Source organism: Mesocricetus auratus, unplaced genomic scaffold, assembly GCF_017639785.1.
Source record: "Mesocricetus auratus isolate SY011 unplaced genomic scaffold, BCM_Maur_2.0 Super-Scaffold_4256, whole genome shotgun sequence".
Taxonomy (NCBI): domain Eukaryota; kingdom Metazoa; phylum Chordata; class Mammalia; order Rodentia; family Cricetidae; genus Mesocricetus; species Mesocricetus auratus.
The window spans coordinates 16,814,419-16,820,311 of NW_024429182.1; the positions used below are offsets into that span (position 1 = coordinate 16,814,419).

General features: G+C 48.9%; 1 long non-coding RNA gene across 1 annotated transcript; it reads left to right on the top strand.

Annotated features, from left to right (window-relative positions):
- The first annotated feature begins 221 nt into the window (after positions 1-221).
- On the top strand, positions 222-4,756 carry LOC121139924. Its single transcript, XR_005876716.1, has 3 exons — positions 222-325; positions 1,666-1,741; positions 3,516-4,756. It is a non-coding gene; the product is annotated as an uncharacterized LOC121139924 (long non-coding RNA).
- The last annotated feature ends 1,137 nt before the right edge of the window (positions 4,757-5,893 follow it).

Genomic DNA, 5,893 nt, shown 5'->3' on the forward strand with positions numbered 1-5,893 from the left:
CCCTCACACAATGAGAAGCCTCCCTGCTCCTCCCTTCCCCCCTGCAGCCCCCCAGGTTTGGTGCTGGGGCGTCAGATGCCACTTCCTCTCTTGGGATCCTCCCCCTCCCCCCAGTCCCTAGTCTGGTTTTCAAAGCAGAGACACAGTGCTGGGCTAGCAGGCAGCCCAGAGGGAGGGGTCTGCCCAGGAGGACCAAGCTGGAGGGGGCAGCTGCAGAAATGGGGGGTGGGGTGTCTGCAGAGGATGAACCAGGCGCCACCTTCCTGCCTTTTGGGACCCGACCATAGCTGGGGCTTTGAGCTGCTGACACAGACCACCTGCGCAGGTAGGTGACAACAGGTGGGGGCAGGAGCTTCCTAAGAAAGGAGTTGGTTACTCTGTCTGCCCTTTCTGGAGTGCTGAGGCCTGAGGCTGGTGGGTGGTATGAATGATTTTGGGAAGATGGAAGGAAGCTCCCAAGTCCCACTGGCTGGTCCCAGCTTGGACTGGCTATGATGGCAGAGAAGGTGTCCTCAAGCCTGGCTGTCTGGGATCCCCTGCACAAGTCTGCTGGAGGACTGTGCTCAGCTGCCCTGGGCTCAGCTGGAAGAAGGTGTGGGGTGGGGTGGGGTGGGGGTGGGGTCTATGACTCATAAGCCCTGAAGACTTTGGGAGGCAAGAAGCTCTTGGGTAAAAGCCAGCTTCCCAGAGGGTCTGAAGCTGTCTGTGTACATGTGAGTGTGTGCCCGTGAGATTAAGTTTCCCTCTGCCCACTTATCTGTGTGGGTGTGTCTAGGACATATGTGTAATGTAAGCTGGATTTTGACTGATTTTGTGTGTGTGTGTGTGTGTGTGTGTGTGTGTGATCTAGATCTGGTAACAGCTCTCAAGTGTGAGTGTTATATGTTACAATGAGCATGTTTGTGCCTGTAATGAGAGTGTGTGATCCTGTATATGTTGAAATGACAGGACCTCTGTGTTTCTGCTGGTTGGTGTATCTGCATATATGTGACTCCCCTCTGTGAGGCGGGTGTAGCTTTCTCAGTATGATGAGTCGCTTTGCTGTGACCAATGGCAGACTGGCACAGACTGGGGTTTGCACGACTTCTAAGCAAAGTGACACTCTCCAGCGCCTCTTTCCATAGGAGGGTGGTCCTGTGTGTTTGTCTCCTGGGACGTAAGTGTGTGAGCACTGTAGACTTTCTTTGGCTCAGTGCTACACAGGTGTGTGGGTGCCTGAGGTGTGGTTGGACCAGATGTGAGGGGAGAAAAGTGTGAGTGTTGGTGGGTCCAGTGTCACCTACTGAGATTAGGTCCTGTGGGAATCCAAGCAGCGCTGAATTGGGGTGGCGAAAAGACATAGGATTCAATACCAAACAGTCCTGAGGGCAATTCCTCCATCTGCCCCCGACCATGTCAGTCACTGCAAGTATCTTATATTTTTGGTTGTGAACCTAGCCTTTAATGGCTGAGCTATCCCTCCAGCCCCACTGCAAGTATCTTAAACATTAAGTTTCCACTTTTGTCAAATGGGGATAATCATATCCACATAGGTCGGAATAAGGATTAAGCACCAAACGCTCAGTTTACCTGGTACCTAATACAAAGATAGTCAAGTGCTGGCTGTTACATACCCATGTCCTTCCCTCCTCACTCAACTCCTAAAGGATCCTTACTGTTTTACAGATAGGAAACTGAGGCACAGAGTATAAATAACAGCCTAGGCAGCCAAGTGTCTATTCAGCAAATGCTAGCTTAACTGGTAAGTAAATCTTTCCAAATTATTAATATTATTTGTGTGTGTGTGTGTGTGTGTGTGTGTGTGTGTGTGTGTACACGAGTGTTCTGCCTTATGAGGTCTCTTTCCTAGATGATCAACACCCTCCCCCGAAGCCAGCACCCCCGCAGAGTGCTTGTCTTGGGGACTAGACAATAGAGAGGGGAATGAGGAGCCAGCTACTCTAAGGCCAGCTACTGCCAGCCAGCCTTGATCGACACCAAAGACGCCTAATCTCTCTCTGGCCCGAGGGGAGCAGCAGCGATTGTGAAACAGATTTTTACAAAATGTTTTGACCCTGCTCTCCCCTCCCCCCTGTATCCCTGCCTGGCACCGTGTCACCTAATTAAATCAGCCTTCGTAGGCGACTCAGCTTCCTGCTAATTGTGCTCTGGGCCTGCTTCCGGAGGCGGCTCTCCCCCACCCCCTAGCCACCACCCGGACTCCGGAGGGCAGCACGCATGTGTGTGGGAGGTATGTCTGCGGGGCGCGGAGGTCCTCAGAGAAGAACCGCGTGGCAACACCCGAGTTCCTGAGGGAGCTGCAATCGGGGATACTGAGGCACCGGGTTTGGTCCTCTGCTTGACCGGGCTTGTTGCCCAGGGACCCGTTTGGGTCCAGGTCTGAAATGACCCGGGATCTCGGGGAGACCAGCCCGAGCGTATGAGTAATTGTCTCCGCCAGAACGGCAGCCGGGGAACGCGATTCGGAAATTCCCAGGTTTCTTTCCCCTTCACCAGCTGCACCGCCGCCCAAAGCCGCCGGTTTCTGGTTCTTTCCCTGTCTTGGAGGTCGGAGGGAGGGCGGTGCCTCTGTCCAGGGTGCTGAACGCGCTCCGGCCCAGTGGCGCCTCCAAATTCTCTCCATAATAGCAATAACTAAAAACATCACAGGCGACTTTGACCGACCGATTTCGTGAGTCATGCTCTGACCTAAGCGCTTCCAAGCTCTGTTTAATTTAACTCCCTCAGCAACCCCAGGAAAGGAGATCTCCCCATTTTAAAGATGAGAAAATAGAGACAGAATGGCTAAAGAGCTCCAGGTGGGGAGGGTAAATAGGCCGCTTTCTTTTACAATTTATTTAATTATTTTTAATTGTGTGTGTGTGTTTGCACGAGTGTGTGCATGCGGACACTAGAATCCTCTAGAACAGGAGTTACAGACTGTTGTGAGCCACCTGATTCTGAGATTCAAAATCATCCCAACAACTCCTCTTCTTTTTTCTTATAACTTAAAAAACACACTATTTGTGAATTAAGAAAAGGTTGTGGGGAAAAAAGATCTCTTGTTTTCTTTTCTTTTTTTTGAGACAGGTTTTCTCTCTGTAGCCCTGGCTGTCCTGAAACTTGCTTTGTAAACCAGGGCAGCCTCAAACTCACAGAGATCCGCCTTCCTCTGTTTCCCAAGTGCTGGGATTAAAGGTTTGCCCCACTACTGCCTGTTTGTTTGTTTTTTTAGTGTTAGAAACATCCTTCTGGTCACATGACCCATATTCTTCAAAAGGAAAAGAGATTCGCATAAAGTTTAAAAGAAAGATAGAAAACATTACTGGATGGACTTTATTTGGTTTCTTACTCTAACCAGCCAACGTCTATATATGGTGTATATTAAATATATACGTATTTGGGAAATAAGTAAAATTTAAATATGGGCTGTGTATTTAATAAAATTAAGGAGTTATGGTTAATTTTGGTATGTGTGAGTGTAATTTTGACTTCAGAGATTTTCAGAAATCTTTGTCTTTTTTTTTTCCTTAAAGAAGATGCCGGAGATGTGGCCGGAGCAATTGCCTGGATGCAGGAATTCCTTCACTTGGTCCTCAGTACCTTATAAACTGGGCCTATAATCCCAGCACTCAGTAGTTGGAAGTAGGAAGATCAGAGGTCAGCATCATCCTCATCTTTGACACATGATGGAAACCCAAGGATAACCTGGGCTACATGAGCCCTATCAGGGGAAAATGTTGTCAGGGGCTGGGCCACACAAGCTTGAAGACACAAGTTTGGATCCCTAACCACCCACATTCAAACAGATCTTGGTGGCAGGTCTGAAACCCCAGCACTCAGGAATTAGAGGTAGGAGGACTCTTGGAGCTTGCTGGTCCAACCAGACAGACATTCTAGCCAACCAGTGAGGACCAGGTTCAGCAAAAGACATTGTTCAAAAATTAAGATGAAAAAGCGATTGATTAAGACACCCACTGTCACTCTCTGGGCTCCACACAGGTTCACGCCCTCCTCCCCCAATACATGTACCCCCCATGTGTATACACACGGATAATACATAAACATACGTAAAACCACAGAAGGAGCTGTTCGGTGACTTGCTCCAAGTTTCTTAAGAGCCCCTCTCTCAACAGCCCCGGCAGCCTGCCACTGGCAGATGCCCACACATCTACAGTGTGGCCTCTCTGTAGGTCAGTGTGACTAGCTGCAGAGGTTGGCATTGTAACTCTGTGAGAACACAAGCATCAAGTATTAAGTAGCTAAAATATGCCAGTGTTTCCATAATGTGTATCACAGCACTTTAAACTCACAGCGACCCTGAGAGAGAGGAATTACTATTCTGGTATTGCAAATGCAGGAACTGAGGCAGAGAAAGTAATTTGCCTGTGGCCTTACAGTTAGTAAGGATGGAACTGGAGCCCAGGTATTTTGGCTCTACTCCCTAATGTTCTTGCTAATTGACTAAACCACAGTGGCCTTATTAGTGTGTGTGAGGCTTGTGCCTGAGTGTGACTTCATTTGTTGGGTGGAAGAGAGGAACCATGCATGTGGTCACAGCAGGGGCCACTGCCTCTGGTGCAGCCTGAGATGTGAGGAGATACAGAGAAACAAGCGGGGAAGGCTGATCTGAAATGAACCTGTCAATGGAAAGGACAAGGTCCACTACACCTTTACTTGCTTTGAAGGATTTACCTGGTTATGAAATGTAGCTAAATTTGATTTTGAAATTAAAAATGTCCTCTCTGTAATAATAAAAGAGATCATTCATCAAGCACTTCTGTCTCCTTGCCTGTAAGAAGCTATAGAAACTATGCAATGGAGCTGGGTGGTGGTGGCACACGCCTTTGATCCCAGCACTCGGGAGGCAGAGAGCAGGCGGATCTCAGTGAGTTTGGGGCCAGCCTGGTCTACAGAGCGAGTTCAGGGACAGCCAGGACTGTTACACAGAGGAACCCTGCCTTGAAAAATCAAAAAGTAAGACAGAAAGAAGCTGTGCAATGCACGATGTCTGGGACAGGGTAAGGGTTCATTAGCGACCTTGGTTATTGTGGAAGAGCCTGGGTTAAGAATAGGACACAGTCTTTCTCTCAAGAGTCACCAGCTGAACAACCTTGGGCCAGAGACTTACCTTACCTGGGCCTCACGTCTCTTTTCTGCGACAGGGAGCTAAGCATGCTTTAAAATACTGTAAGAGTGCTAGGTATAGTGGCACATGCCCACTCCCAGGACTTAGGTGGCAGAGGCAAGAGGATCTCTGTAAGTCTGAGGCCAGCGAGGTCTACATAGTGAGCTCCAGAACAGCCAGAGCTGTATAGTGAGACAATAAAAACAAACAAACAAAAATACTGGAAAAATTTAAATGAGATTATAGAGAAAGTGCCTGGCAGAGTGCCTAGGGTATAGTGGGTGTGTCCAGTAAATTATTCCATTCCAGTTGCTCTGGATATATGCCCCCTGGACCCTGCTGCCAACTAAGTGATTTGATGTTTCTTTTGTTTGTCTTTCGAGACAGGGTTTCTCTGTGTAACAACCCTGGCTGTCCTGGAACTTACTTTGTAGACCAGGCTGGCCTGGAACTCACAGAGATCGTCCTGTCTCTGCCTCCCTAGTACTGGGATTAAAGGTTTGTGTCCCGCTGCCTGACTTTTCCTCACTCCCTTCCCCTCTTCCTCCCTCCCTTCCTTCCTCCCTTCCTCCCTTCCTTCCTTCCTTCCTTCCTTCCTTCCTTCCTTCCTTCCTTCCTTCCAAGACTCTCTGTGTATGTGTGTGTGTGAATGTATGCCATGTGTACGTAGGTTCTATGACCAGAAGAGGGGTGTTGATCTCTAGAGCTGGAGTTACAGGTGTCTGGAAGGCACCCGATGTGGGTGCCGGGAACTGAACTCTGGTCCTTTAACCCCTGAGCAGCCTC